Source organism: Excalfactoria chinensis, chromosome Z (assembly GCF_039878825.1).
Source record: "Excalfactoria chinensis isolate bCotChi1 chromosome Z, bCotChi1.hap2, whole genome shotgun sequence".
NCBI classification, from domain to species: Eukaryota; Metazoa; Chordata; class Aves; order Galliformes; family Phasianidae; genus Excalfactoria; species Excalfactoria chinensis.
Genome location: NC_092857.1, coordinates 50,079,271 through 50,094,879, shown reverse-complemented (window position 1 = coordinate 50,094,879; position 15,609 = coordinate 50,079,271). Strand labels below are relative to the sequence as shown.

The window sequence follows — 15,609 nt, the reverse complement described above, 5'->3', positions numbered from 1 at the left end:
TGATTGATTGTTTGTTTTTTAATTCTTTGTGTTCTGAAATACATGTGTGTTCGTTCTTGGGAGAGGCAGTCAAATTGAACTTGTCCTGCTTGAAGACTTTAATGGACCTACTGAAAGAAGTTATTTCCACTTCAGTTAGTGCTCAGGAACAGGTAAAAACTGTGTTGATTCAGAAGTAGAAAGAGGTGTGTGTACTAGAAATGCTAAACTGAACAGAGGCAGAGCATCTATTTTCTTTGCTTTGCACACTCCAATGTCAGATTGATTTTAGTATTCTTAAAAGGAGGGCAGAATAAATGCGCTAGTTACTTCAGTAGAATAAATTGGGGAAATATGTTTTTATTTAAAAAAAAAAAAAAAGGAAAAGAAAAACAGAAAATAATGGAAAAAGAAGTGATTAAAGAATGATTATTTCTTTGACAGAATTAGTTGCCCAAGTTAGTCTGCAGAGTTACTGTGAACAAATATGACACAAAATTTTAGAATAGAGTCTCCCTATAGAGTGAAAAGTCATTTGTGAGAGTCTTAATCATATAACAACCTTTTCAGAATTACAGACTACTAGAATCATCTAGGTTGTAAAAGACCATTAAGATCACAAAGTGCTGCCACCCACATATCTACCAAGTTCCTCCACTAAACCATGTCTTTTACTTCCACCTTCACATCTTTTTAAATACCTCCTGGGATGAGGACTCCACTTCTAACCTAGATAGGCCCTTTCAATGTCTAACTGCTGTTTTTGTCAATAAATCCTTCCTAATGTCCAACTGACTCAACTTGAGGCCAGTACCTAATGTCACCTGAGGAAGGAGACTGATGACAACCTCTTTGCTACAACATCATTTTGGTCATTTCTAGAGAGTGATGAGATCACCCCTCATCCTTCTTCAGACAAAGATCCCCAGCACCTTTAGAGACTCCTCACAAGTCTTGTTTTCTAGTCCCTTCACTAGCCTTTTTTTTTTTTTTTTCCCCTCTCATCTCTGCTCATACTCAAGTTGAGCAATATCCTTCTTGTAGAGAGGGGCCCAAAGCTGAGACTACTGAGGTACTGTCTCACCAATGCTGAGTGTGGAGGGAGATCATGTCCCTATTCCCGCTGGCTACACTATTTATGATACAAACCAAAACTCCATTAGCCTTCTAGGCCACTTGAGCACACTGCTGGCTCAGGTTCAGCTGGCTACTGATCCCCAGGTCCTTTTCTGTTCTGGAAAACTTTCCAGACACTTATCCCCAATCCTGTACGGCTATATGGGGTTGTTGTGACCCAGACACAGCAACTGGCATTTGTCTTTGTTGAATGACATACAATAGGACTCAGTTCATCAATTTTGTCTATCCAAATCACTCTTCAGAGCCTTCCTAACTTTGTGTTGTCTGTTTATCTACTGAGGGTGCAGCTGATCCACTCATCAGTATCATTAATAAACATATCAATCAAAACTAGCTTCATGATTGAGCCCCTTGGGGGCTTTGCTGGTGACTTATTGCCATCTGGATTTGTTTTCATTCACAAGGACTCTATGAGCTGTGCCATCCAAACAGTTCTTCACTCAGTGAACCATATTCAAACCATGAGCAGCCAGTTCTTTGAGGAGAGTAACAATGGAAAAGTGTCAAATGCTTTACTAAAACAGGTTGACAACATCCACAGCCTCAACTTCTAACCAGCTCATCTTGTCAGAGAAGGAGATCCAATTCGTCAGCATCATGTGCCCGTCACAGACCCATTCGGGCTAGTCAGAGCTTCATAGTCCTGAAAAAAAAAGAAAAGCACATGAAGAATCTGTCATCCTGACTCTTAGGATATAAGCTATATGTTGCATCTTGTTCTTGTATGTTTACATGCTATTAATTCACAGTTACTGCCTTCTTTGGATTCTGTGACTGTACAAAATCACAAAAACATCCTTGATGAATAAGAGGAGTTAAGTTTTTCCGAGCCTTTGCAATACCATTTCCAGCTGACTGTAAGTATTTAGGAAGTTGAAAAACATTCATGCTACTTTCATACTTACAATAATGTTACAGAGCAGAGGGTGAAGAAACCCAGAAAAAAGAGTTTGGTATTCAGTGTTCATTTCTTGGAGCATTCAGAGACATCTTGAACAAAATGTTGAAAATATTGGAAATCCCACTTAGTTTATTCTACCTAAAACTAATGAATAGTATGATTTAATTTTTCTTTTTATTAATTGCCAATAATTCTTTGCCAACCACAGGATGGATGATCTATGTTTTTATCCAGCTGGTAAAACAGGAAGCCTTTGACATACACAGAAATGAGGAAAATAATATATTAAACTGATTGATCAATACTGCTGGCGGTAACAGTTTTTTATATATCTAAGCCAAAATGTTCAAGCTATATATATATATTATATATATATTATATATATATATTATTATAAAATATATTATAAAATATAGCTATATATATATATAATATTTGTTTGTTTTTTAATTAACCATTTTAAGACTGAAGGTTGGAAAAGACCATTAAGGTCATCCAGTCAAACAGTCTGTCCTTTTAGACTATAATTTCAGTATGACAGTCAAGGAAATTGTAGCACACAAGCAGCAAGCTTAGGGTCAGTTATATACAGATTGATTTTCCTTTTCTCAAGTAAAAGTCACCTTATTCTAAAAATAGTAGAAGTGGCTTTCAAGGACAGGTAGAGTTGCATGAGAACAAAGACTGCATGTGTCATTGCTTACTTCATTTACAAAAGGACCTTCAGAAATAAACACATAAGAGTCTTCTCCAATATCTAATGAAGCAAACAAGAAGAATTTATCATTTCAATGGCTTACAGAACCACACAACAAGCATTTCCCATATACTTAGTATCAGCTATGTATGCAAACAGATTAGAATGTCTGTTTTTTGTTTTTTTTTTTTTCCTCAGTAAATGGAGATGTTTAAAACATTAAAAAAATGGGAAAAGGGATAAGCATGTATTGAGAACCATGGATAGCTCTTATTAGAAAGCACTATAATTAGATTGTGGTTATTCATTAATAAAACCAAAGATCAGTGGCCTGACTATGAGTACCTGCTAGCATGCTTCTTACCTTAATTTTAGTTATCACATTTTGAGTCTAAATTTTATTAACCCTGGTATTATTCTAATTCATGTGGTGTACAATCTCTTCGAAAGAATAATGTTAATTTACAGGTGCAGAAAAGTGAGCTATAATTGTACTGTAATGATAATTTAAGGACAATCTAATTGTAGTAAGCTCATACATTGCTAACCAGAATTAACTGAATAATGAATGAAAATGAGAAAAAAGGGAGAATTTCTTTCTATGCAACTTACTTATTTTGGCACTTTGATTTTTTTCCAATTTTTTATTGATCTACATTAAAAGAGTGATTAAAGGTCTGAGAAGAAATTAACTCTTACTAGAATGGTCTGTATTTTGAAAACCTTTTAGGAGAAAGATTTTAGATACATAAACTTCAAAGATGCATAGGACCTAGAAACATGAATATACATATGAATTGTTGCTTATTTTATAAATATTTTATAGCAGTAGATACAGACCAGTCAAGCCACTAGAAAAAGCATTTGTAGTGGATATTAATTCCATACTCTGTTCAAGCTGAAAAAGAATGTGTGATCCTAATATTTTAAGTCATGTGGTGCTTAATATTTATCTCTCTTCTATTTTAAACCCAACTATTTGTTTCAAATCCAGCACACCTTAGAATAAACTGTTACCTCCTACTGTTATCTCAGTTAAGGCTTCCCTCTTCCAGGCTCAAAAACCCCAGTTCCATGTAGTCTTTTGTTTACAATATGTTTTATAGCTCTTGGATAATTTTCATATTGGACAAGTGATTTCCCAAGTTGTATGGGTTTCCTGCTTTGTACACACCTTTTCATATGGCATTTGACTATTTTGCAGTGCCATGGTATTGTTGATTTAAGCTTAGCAGATGAGCTATTAGTTACCTTCTGCAGAACTGCTTCTCATTCCCTGTCAGTACAGCTGATTATTTCTATCTGATTCACATGTACTGCTTCTTATTTCTCTTACCTGTATTCTTGTATCTTTTACCAGTATTCTGATCTTTCTTCACAAAATACGTATATTTCCTGTTTTGATACCACCTGAAAATGTAGCAATCTTCATGTCCATCAGCCAAATCACCAATGGAAATACTGAGTAGTGACATAGTTTGGACAGGCTCTGTAAGATCTCACTTGTAACATGCCTCCAAGTTGGACTCTTTAAAGAGTGAATCAACCCTAATTGCAATTGTATCTACTAAATGTTTGGGTTTTTTTGGTAAGTCTTATTATTCATCATTTTGTATCCTGCTGCATTTCCAGCTATTCTCTCTTCTTTTTCTCTTCCAGTGAATCATGAGTTCTTTCATTATGTCCTGTAAATTGCCTTCTATGTTTGCATTCTTGGTTGGTTCATACTTACTTATCAGAATAAAATCTTGGAAAACCCAAACCATATCTGACACCTGATGGAGTTGTGCTGTGTCTTCACAACATTTAGGACACTGAGATAGGTTCAAAGGTACTAAGAAAACAGACACGAGAAACAACACTATTCTGTCATTGATGCAGAGTTTTAAGTTGTGTTCCTACAACAGAAAGGTACAGCCTGTCATTTTCAAAATCACACGTCACGTGTAACTTCAGCTGGCACAGGTTAATGCAAAAGCTTACTTATTTTCACTAATAAAAACTGTTGTTCAAAGATTCTTTTTAAGAATGTTTTCAAGAGTAATCTTTTTCTTTTGTCTGTCAGATATTCTTTAGGGAAACAAAATAAAAGCTATTTCTAACCTTGCTTTTTCTCCAACAGTTCTGTGTCTCCCAAGCTACTTCTGATGCAGCAATAACAGTGATGTCTGCTATGAAGAAACATATGTATTGGTCCTTGGAAGTTTATTCTAACTAGAAATCACCTCAACAAAATGAGATCTGAATTTGCAAGCAACAACAGTGAAGATCACCTGTGAAACATTTCAGCAAAAACAAAAGGGTGGGTGGAGAGGTCCAAGTACGGTGGCTTGTTAATTATAGGGTAGCTTCAGCTACATCGTGGATCTTTCTGAAATGTTTCTACAAAAAAGAAAAAGAAGGATATGGTTGCAAAGAATCTATAGTAACGAGTTCAAGGTTGAAGCATAATTGGAAAGAAGTGTTTAACCTGTTGAAATACAGTTTGCTGCTTCAAGTTAATGCACCTATCCCCAAATCTAATTTGTCAAAGCCAAAGATAAAATGCAAGTTTCTGAAAATTGCAATATTCTGAGATCAGGTGATGAAAAAAGTTTAAACTGTTTACACTATTAAAGCATTCAAAGCCTTGCTTTGCTGTAATATCACCTCTCACCAACTGAGCTGTAGTAAATGTCTGTGCGTCTCCTAGCCCTCCCATGTTTGATAAAATTCAGTATACTTTAAACCTGAATGAAAAACACATGTATCACAGTATCATGCGAGTTGGAAGGGACCTTAGAGATCGAGTCCAACTCCCGGGATTCGAGCCCTCTGTGTAGCAGAGCAGCATTTCTGCCACTTATGCCACAGGGGGGATTCGAACCCCGGGCCTCTGGTGTTGCAAGCAGCAACTTATACCACTGTGCCACCGGAGGCACAATGTAGTCAATTTTCATGTCTTCTATTACAGATGGCCAAAGAATAAGATAGTTAGAGTAAATAAATATATGTGCAACAGGAGAAATTAGAATTTTAAAAACATTCATGCCCCCTGGCTATCAATCAAATGGTAAGTTCTGCCTTTTAAGCATGAATAAATGATGAATGATGATGAATAAAGTGTTCCAGGCCACATACTCTGAAACAGGCAGACAGTTTTACTAAAATACAGGCTTGCTCAACTTGCTTACTGTAGCAAAGTTCATAAGGATAATGAAGTCAAGATTAGAAATGACACTGCTAGAGGGGTTTTTTTGTTGTTGTTGTTTTTGTTTATTTTTCTATCTTTTTTTTTTTTTTTCCCTAGCATTTTCTCTGAACTGGAATAGATTGCAAAGACTTGTTCATATATCAGCATGAGAGGCTGTGGAGCATCTATCTAATTATTGATGTTATTACACATTTAAAACACTTCAGAAATTTCCATGAGATTTTTCTGTGATTGGCAAATAATGGAATGAACTGACAGGATCAGACATATTTCTTGGCTGTGGTAGCTCATTTTGCTGAGGGCCCTCAAGGCATGCTTCCAAACCTAGCCTCATGGGAAGCCTCTGTTGGTACAGTTTCACAGCAAATGTGCAAAATTTTCCAGATAGGAAACTCACGCAGGCCTGGCTGGAGATAGGAACTTAATGAAGATGTTCCATGGAGGTGTGTCAATCACTGGCTACTTGAAAATGTCTTTAGCATAGGCCATGATGTAAAGTTTATATGGAATGGGCTGACATATTGTAAGTATGAGTGCTCCTGAAGGAAGTTTTTTTTTATTGACTTTAGAGAATGAGCTTTCTCAATCTTCTTTTTGTCAGAGTGCTTTAAGAAAAAATCTAGAGCAGCTAATGGCTGTACATTTCAGAAGATTATTATTTTTTTTCCCAAAAGTTACATTCATGAAGATACTCTACTCTTGTAATGCACTATTTTAGAACAACCCAAAACAGTGGAAAAGTTTGGATACAAATTACTTAGGTATTTTTTAGTTTTTTCTACTTTAGCAGCTACCTTTAGACTCACCCTTAGTGAGGTACATTTGATAGAACCATAATTGAATATTTTATACTTACTTTTCAGTTTTTACACACCATATCTGTACATATCTATGCACTACATGCATGACGTATATTACTTATCCTGGATTTATCATGGACTAAGATAACCAACCTGCTGAGTTCATTCTCATCAAGAGGTCTCAGATTTACTTTCCTCTTACAGTGGAAGAGATCTTGCTCTCCAGCCCCAACCAACAAGTTTAGGGATGTGTCAGATGTAAGAAGTCTGACTGCCAGTGAAGACTGAGGCAAAAAACATACTGAATGCCTCAGTCTTATCTATGCCTGTGGTTGCCAGTTCTCCCCTCCCATTTTTCAGATGTCAACCCTCCTTAGCCTTTCTCTTCTGACCAAAGTATATTCCCTTCTATTTTCCATATCCCTTAACAAGGTCATATCTATTTGTACTCTGGTCTTCCTGATCCCTTCTCTACACATCTGGACAGCATTTCTTTTTGTTCTCAGGCCACGTGTTCCTGTCTCTATTGCCTTTACTTTTATTGATTGATTGATTGATTGATTGATTTTTGTTTCCTACCCCTCAGTTTGACCAGCAGGCCCGTGTACAGCAGCACCAGTTTCCTATCTCCTCTGCTTGATTTCTTATAGGACAGGGTGCTCTTGTGCTCTCTGAAAGGTGTTCTTAAGGAGTTGTTAATTACTTAAACAGATAGAGTTTCACTCTTCCAAAGTTTAGGGTCCTGATTTTGTTGTTTTCCAGGCCCATATTCCTTGATATGCTCATGAGTACATGTTCATTACTGCCCAGGTACTACATATTCCTTGGTCTTTCAAGCCTTAAAGAGAAACTATGGTGCAATAAATATGATAAAAGCATTTCTAAAAATCTTTTGAACATTATTTGGCATAAAATTCAAAAATCAAATTATTATTTCTTGTTGCAGAACTGAATATTACTTCTAAATCAGTTTTTTTTGTTTAGAAATTACTATATGTAGATAGTTATTTTTTTATTTTTATTTTGAAACAAAACCAAACTAATAACCAAGTTTTGTTTTATTCATCCTAAAGGTGTGAAATACCCTGCTATTGCAGAACATAGCTTCACAACTGATGATGTAAAAACAAGGCAAATATTTTAATAATTCACTTAATTTCAACTTTAGTTATGATAAAAATACAACAAAATTGTGAATGCTTATCAGCTCTAGTAGAAACTTTATGACTAGATGTGGTCAATAATACACTTTAGGAGCATACCAATGCCTTCAAACAATAAAGACACACAACCTCTCTACCAAGAGGAAAGGTAGCCAAGGAAACAGAGTCAGTAAAATATTTGTATAGACTAGTTAGACTAATGGTATTGATCAGAAGTTAGAATGACATAGGTTACCAGTAGAGAGTGTTTGGAAAATATTTTGTATCTCACAGCTTACATACAAACATATACAGAAGGCAGAGCAACTACTGACACTGTAAACGAATCTGAAGGAGAACAGAGTACAAGATCAAAAAGGTCTGGAAAACCTTGAAATACTCTACAGATCATGGGATAAAGCTAACACACACACAGATGTTATTTGTATTTGAAATAACAAGTCTCAGTGGAAATCAATTTACGGAATACATGGGAAAAATAAATGAAGGATGTTGCAAATATGTTATTCTTTTTTGTGCTTTTCCTTTTTGTTACCAGTTTAATTAACATTTTTATGGGGGGTAGGGAGCAAAGAATTTCACTTGAAAAGCAACTATTTCAGCCATACTTTTTTTTTTTTTTTTTTTTTTAAAGCACTATTTTTTCATTCTTCATTAAATGCAGTCTCCCTCAGAAACTTTCTGTCAAAAACAATCTTATACATAGAGATATTGTCTACAAGCATTTAAATTTTAGTAATATCTGTATATTCTTATAGAATGCATAGTTGGTGAACCATGACATATTTGGTATATCATTAGTACATAGAGCATTACACAGAATATGGAAAACAGAAATCTTCTGATGCATAAGGACAAATGAATAACAAAGTGGTTTAACTGAGTGTGAAGTGCAGAATACATTAGGTTAATTTCATTATTTACTGAAATATTGCATGGTACAATGTAAATTACAAGGCATGCAGTTGTGGTAAGCAGCTATGTTTCCAGACCTGGAATTACACTTGCATTTGTGATGAGCAATTGTAAGCTGAAAATATCCCTTAAAATTCTTATTTTTGGAACAATGATCTCTATTATCATAGCAGATCTATACTAAATAATACTAAATATAAATATACTAAATAAGCAAAAAACAAAAACAAACAAACCCCCCAAAATGACTTTCCAAGTCTTTAGAATAGATGAGGATTTTTCTGTTTAAATTTTAATTATTCTTTTCTTCCTAGTTAAGAACTCCCATTGGTAAGCTTTTTATGTTTTGCCAGAATATCACTTGCTAAGCTGTCAGAGGCATATTTCCTTCCAATATATTTAGATTGCCATTTTTGATAGCTGTCGCTGTGTCACCAACAGTAGACCAGAAGAGTGCTGTGTGATGCTTTAGGGAACCTGGATGAGTAGCTCTGGAACAGTCAAGTTTCCAAGCAAATGTCTGATTATGATTATTAAAATGCAGTCCACTTTTTATGACAGTCCAACATATTGCCATCTGTCTTCATAAACAGATTTTGAGGGGAGGAGAGGAGGGTGAGTTAGCCGTGTGATATTTAAGCATTATAGTTTCTCTTCACAAGTATTCATCAAGAAGCTTCTAGCAGAGTTCAAATCAACAAGAAAAGAGCCATATGGCTCCCTTATGAAATCATCAATGGTTTTCAAAAGGAACTGTGACTTGTTGGAGGGTAGCCGAGATAACATTTTAGCAGTCTGCAACTACTCTACTCTACTAGATTCTAAAGCAAATTGCTCATGTCTCTGATATGTTGCCTGCCACTGAGGAAAGCTTTAGAGTATAGAGAAACAGTTTGTGTGAAATATGTTTGTTTTTTTTCTCCCCATATATGTAAACAGAACACCCTGACAACAGACCTGGTTATTTTAAACCTCGTAAAGCCACAGAATTTAAATAAGTACAAATGTTCCTGCGTACAGGGACTGAGGCCCATTGATCTTTCCTGCCAAATGTAGGTTTGATGCCACCTGTATTTCCCATTCTTTCCCTTTCTCCATGAAAGCACTAAAATAGCTGTCGTGGGTTAACCTAAAATCTACCTGCACCCATGACAGGGGGGCAGTCGGCCTGCAGGCTGCTGGCCCAGAAAGAAAAGAGAAAAAAGGGAAAAGGAAAATAAATACAGCGGCAACAATCTAAGGAGGCACACTTATTTACTAAATACTATATCGGAATACAGAATAACACAATATAATACAATATAATTGGAATTAAGGCTAACGAATCAAGTAAAATAAGAGAGAGTGAGTCCCGAAACCGAGAGGCCTACTGTAACTCTAGGCGAAACGGCTGGAACGCTCCCACACGGCTCCCACCTGGCTGGCAAGGTCCAAGAGAGTGAGTCCAGCACTAAAGTGAGATTATATAGAGTCCTTGTCCATTGTGTGCCCCCGGTGGTGCACGGTGTTAGAACTACCGCTTGCAACACCGGAGGGCCTAGGTTCAAATCCCCCCTGTGGCGCAAGTGGTAGAAGTGCCACTCTGCTACACTAGAGGGCTCGAATCCCGGGAGTTGGACTCAATGATCTCTAAGGTCCCTTCCAACTCGCACGATACTATGATACTATGATGATACTATGATGACTGACCGTGATATTCTTTGGGACATTCAGTCTTCTTCTGTGAGCAGCACATTTGTCAAAATTATCCACGCTTTATCATGATGTTATGATGTGGAATACTGATAGCAAACATACAAAATTGCAAAACCATGACATTTATATACAGGCTCTACTTCGTCTACAGCCACTTAAGCTATGCATAATATTATCCAATCACAGAGCAGGGGAGGTCCTGTCACGTCACAGCCCGAGAGTTTGTGCATGCCTACTACAACAGGATGCCCTCTCCAGACAACTGGGAGAAAAGGATGTTACCAGGAGTACTCAGCGTGGGTTCACAAGAGGGAGGTCATGCTCGACTGAGCTGGTAGCCTTCTGTGGCGTTGTCACTGGCTGGGTGGATGGCAGGAGAGCAGTGGATGTAGTCTACCTTGATTTCAGCAAGGCATTTGATACTGTCTCCCATGACATCCTTATAACAAAGCTGAGGAAGCGTGGGATAGATGAGTGGACAGCAAGGTGGGTTGAGAACTGGCAGATCAGCAGAGTGCAGAGGGTCGTCGCTGGCGGTGCATATCCTGGTTGGAGACCTTTGACTAGTGGTGCACCCCAGGGGTCGGTGCTGGGCCCGGTCTTGTTCAGCATCTTCATCGATGACCTTGAGGAGGGGATAGTGACCACCCTCAGCAAGTCTGCTGATGATACAAAGATGGGAGGATTGGCTGACATGCCTGAAGGCTGTGCTGCAATTCAGACAGACCTGGACAGGCTGGAGAGCTGGGCAGTAAGAAACCGGATGAGGTTTAACAAAAGCAAGTGTACAGACTTGCACCTAGGAAGGAATAATTGCATGCACCAGCACAGGCTGGGGGAAGACCTGCTGGAGAGGAGCTCTGCTGAGAGGGACCTGGGCATTTCTTTGCTTCTGTCTTTGGTGAAAAAGCTCTCCCTCGGGAATCCCAAACCCTGGATGTTAGTGAGAGGGTCTGAGGAATGGAAGACTGCTCTTTAGTCAGGGAAGAGGTGGTCTGTGAGCGCCTAGGCAACACCGATGTTCATAAACCTGTGGCATTCCCTCTCTACTCTGCCCTGCCCTGGTAAGGCCTCATCTGCAGTGCTGTGCCCAGTTCTGGGCTCCCCGGTACAAAAAAGACAAGGATCTCTTGGAAAGAGTCCAGCAGAGGGCCCAAAGATGGTGAAGGGCCTGGAGCATCTCCGCTAAGAAGAAAGGCTAAGTGAACTGGCTCTGCTTAGCCTTGAGAAGGAAGAATGAGAGGGGACCTGGTCCAGGTCTACAACTATCTGAGGTGTTGTCATGGTTCTGTGCGGTTGCTGTCAATATTCTACATCATGACATCATATGTAGTATGAATCACTAACTGGGGGTATAAATAGTGGCAAACTGTTTTGATGGTATAAGGAAGTGTAGTTGTTAATGGCATACGGAAGTGTAATAGAGGGTATGTGGAAGTGTGGAAGGTTCATGCTGCAGTTCCGTGGAATGGCAGCATTCCGAGTACTCAGCTCCTGGAGGAGAAATACATATCCCAGAGGACACCGTGGACAGAGACGAATCACCAGAGGAGGACATATATATAATCTCGCTCCCAGGCTGGCACGCTCTCTCTCTCGCTCGAGCTCTCTCTCGGAGCACTCCAGCCCTGTAGTCTCTCTCTCGCAACGTTCCAGCCCCATCACCTAGAGATCACAGCAGGCCTCCTGGTTCTCAGGGACTCCTTTTCTGTCTATCTCTCTCTCTTTTTCTCTCTCTCTCTCTCTCTCACTCTTTCTCCCTCTCTCTCTCTCTCTCTGTCTTGTTCGATGTATTAGCCGCAATTATATTGTATCCTACTGTGTTATCTTGTATTCCAACATCGCATTTAGTAAAATCAGTTTTCTCCTTAGATTGCTGCCACTGGTTTTGTCCATTCCCCTCCTTCCCTTCATTGCCAGGGACAGCAGCCTCTGGTAGCCTGCGACAGGCGTGGGGGCAAAGTGGCGAGGCCAGGCACTTTTCAGCAGCGCGTGGAGACAGGACAAGGGGAAACGGCCAGGAAGTGGAGCATGGGAAGTTCCACGCAGACGTGCGCAAGAACTTCTTCACGGTGAGGGTGACGGAGCACTGGAACAGGCTGCCCAGGGGGGTTGTGGAGTCTCCTTCTCTGGAGATATTCAAGACCCGCCTGGACGCCTACCTGTGCGACCTGGTGTAGGGAGCCTGCTTTGGCAGGGGGGTTGGACTCGACGACCCTTGCAAGTCCCTTCCAACCGCTGTGATTCTGTGATTGTGTGAAATATACCGAAACCGACCAACCAGACTACAGCAAACGTGTCTTTCCGTGGTACAGGCTCAAAGAAAACGGACAGAACTCAAATGTAGTTTACCCGCGTTTGTACTATTTGTACTAAGCAAACCCCGTGAAAGTCCTTGGGTGGACTCTGGCAAGCAAACAGCAGAACTACGAAGGCCACACCTACCGGGAAGCAGATGTCCAGCTAGCTGCGTGCCTCGTGATGTCACCCCGAGAGTCACAGTCGCCCCGCGACCTCACAATCGGGCAGGTGCCTAGAAGCGCCCCGAGCACGCAGCCCACCTTCAGTCCTGCTGGGGACCTTCGAGGCGTCAGCGTCTTCCTGCTGGAACACAAGACGTCGAGAGCTTGCCAGCCTTCCGTGAGCCGTCAGAGTCCTGCGAGCCGATTCCGAGTCACCGAGGATCAGGCTCAAGGAACGTCGGACGTCCTGCCAGAGGCACACTGCCAGAGGTGCCCGTCACTGGTGGGACTCGCTCACGCCGCACGAGAGGTGCCGAGGGCCGGACGCAGCCTCCAGCGACCCGTTCCTGCCGTCACCTCCGTGCCAGGGCAGCCGCGGCCATGAGCCAGGAGGCGGATGCCAGCGGGAGCCGCGAGGCACAGGCGCGGCCGGCAGAGGCCCACGAGGAGGCGACGTGCCCCCTCTGCCTCGGCCCGCCGCAAGAGCCGCCCCGCGTCTTCCCCTGCGGGCACACCTTCTGCGGCAGCTGCGCCGAGCCCTGGCCCGACGACGGGCTCGACTGCCCGCTGTGCCGCGGGCTCGTCGTCAGGATCCCGCCACCGCCGCCACCGCCCCCAACGGCCGCCACCGCCCCCAACGCCCGCCGGCCGCGGAGAAGGCTCCGCAGGAGCCGACAGCAGCGGGGAAGATCCCGGCACCGCTCCCGCAGCGTCTCGCCCCGCCGCGCGCAGCGCAGCCGCTCCGGGAGCCCCCTCCGGCTCGTCCGCCGCCTCCCCTGGCAGCGGGAGCCGAACGGCCGCCGCCGGGACGCCGAGGACTGGCAGAGGGAGGCCCAAGAGCGGCAGTGGGGCTCCGGGGACCACGCCGAGGACTGGCTGAGGCTGGTCCGAGAGCGGCAGTGGGGCTCCGGGGACCACGCGCGGCGCCGCGACGGGCCCTGCTGCTGAGCGGGCGGCCCGAGCTCACCTGGGGACAGCGCGGGGACGGGGAAGCGCTGCCGGGGCAGAAGGCCGAGGCGCCGCACGGCTCTTCTCGCTCAGCCCCGGTGAGCCCACTTCCCTGCACTGGTCAGGAGAAGCGTTCGAGGGAGCTCGAGGTCATCGCTCCGTTCCCTCCGCTCAGCCCCGGTGAGACCCAGCGCCCAGGTCCGGGCTCCACGGAATAACAGAGACCTGGGCACGCTGCAAAGAGCCCAATGGACAGCAGCCACGCTCTCGAGAGGACGGGAGCATCTCTCCTACCAGGACAGAGCCGGGACTGCTCCTCACGCCCAGAACCACAGAATCACACCCAGAATCACACCACGGGCGCAGGATCACTTCCCTAGTCCTGCCCGCCACACCACGCCCGATAGGAGCCAGCATGCCACCTGCTGGCTCCGGTTTGGCCAGCGATCCATCAGAACACCAATCTCCCTTTCCATCGGGCAGAAATTAACAGCAATAAACAAATGGCCATATTTAACCCCATTTTGAGTGTCTGTTGGCTTGTTCTTCTCCTCTGGTCCTTCCCCTATACTGCACCAGTTTTCCCGAACGCACCGGGAGCGCTGGCATTGCTGTGCAAGCTTTGCCTAGTTTTTCCCATTGCTATGATCCTGTAGATCCCCTGAGAAGAAAGTCAGTCCGCCGAGAAAAGGCTGATTTCTGTCAGGGTCACGGTTCTCAGCCACGGATACTCAACTCAGGCAAGCTGCAAGCAATGCCAGCGACTCCCGAGTGCGTTAGGGATAACTAACTGGTGCAGGTATTAGGCGGAAGGACCAGAGGAGATGTGGTTCTGGACGTGGTGCTCACCAGTGCAGAGGAGCTCGTTAAAGAGGTGAAAACTGGAGCTATCCCGGGCTGCAGAGACCGCGCGCTGGGGTGCAGTTGGAGATCTTGAGGGCGACAGGCCCAGCACAAAGCAAAGTCAGGACCCTTCCTGAACTTCGGGAGAGCAAACTGAAGGCTTTTCGAGGGATTGCTGGGTGAGATCCTCTGGGAAACCATCCTTGGAGATAAAAGGAGTGCAGCAAAGCTGGCAACTCCTTAAGGACTCCTTTGTGAGAGGGCACGAGCCCTCGGTCCTCCAGTATGGGAAAACAAGGAGAGGAGGCAGGAAGCTGGCCTGGCTTGGCGAGGGCCTGCCGCTCAGACTGAGGGGCAAGAAGGACACGCACAGGCAGTGGAAACAAGGACGCGTCAGTCCAGAAGAATACAGAGATGCTGCCTGGACGTGCAGAGGTGGGATCAGGAAAGCAGAGTCACAGACGGAACCGCACTCGGCGAGGGATGTGAAAAATAACAAGAAGGAATTCTAGAAATGCAGTGGTCAGAAGAGACAGGGCAAAGAGAGCTTACCAGCTCTGAAGAACGAGAAAGGAGAACTGGCCACAACAGACGTGGGGAAGGCCGAGGTACTCAGTACGTACAGCCATAAGTGATGGGGAATCCTGAAATTGGTGGCAGAGCTGTTGTTTCTGTTTCCTCTGGAGAGCTGCGTTGCTGCCTCTGGGGAAGCTTCCTTCAGCTCCACCTGCAGAGAAGGGGCCGCTGGGGCTCGGCTCTCCTTCTCAGGCCAGCTCTGGGCTTGTGCTTTTCAAACAGGTGGGGACGATCTGTCATGAAGTAGATTTAGTAGGCTAAGAGTTGCCACTGTTTGAAATACGAGTCCTAAGGCTT

The 15,609-nt window shown here is 43.0% G+C and overlaps 1 long non-coding RNA gene across 1 annotated transcript; it reads right to left on the bottom strand.

Annotated features, from left to right (window-relative positions):
- Window positions 1–1,216: 1,216 nt before the first annotated feature.
- Window positions 1,217–13,027, bottom strand: LOC140264363 (uncharacterized). Its single transcript, XR_011906042.1, has 3 exons — window positions 12,929–13,027; window positions 4,991–5,099; window positions 1,217–1,762 (listed from the first exon to the last, which is right to left on the bottom strand). It is a non-coding gene; the product is annotated as an uncharacterized lncRNA (long non-coding RNA).
- Between the last annotated feature and the right edge of the window lie 2,582 nt (window positions 13,028–15,609).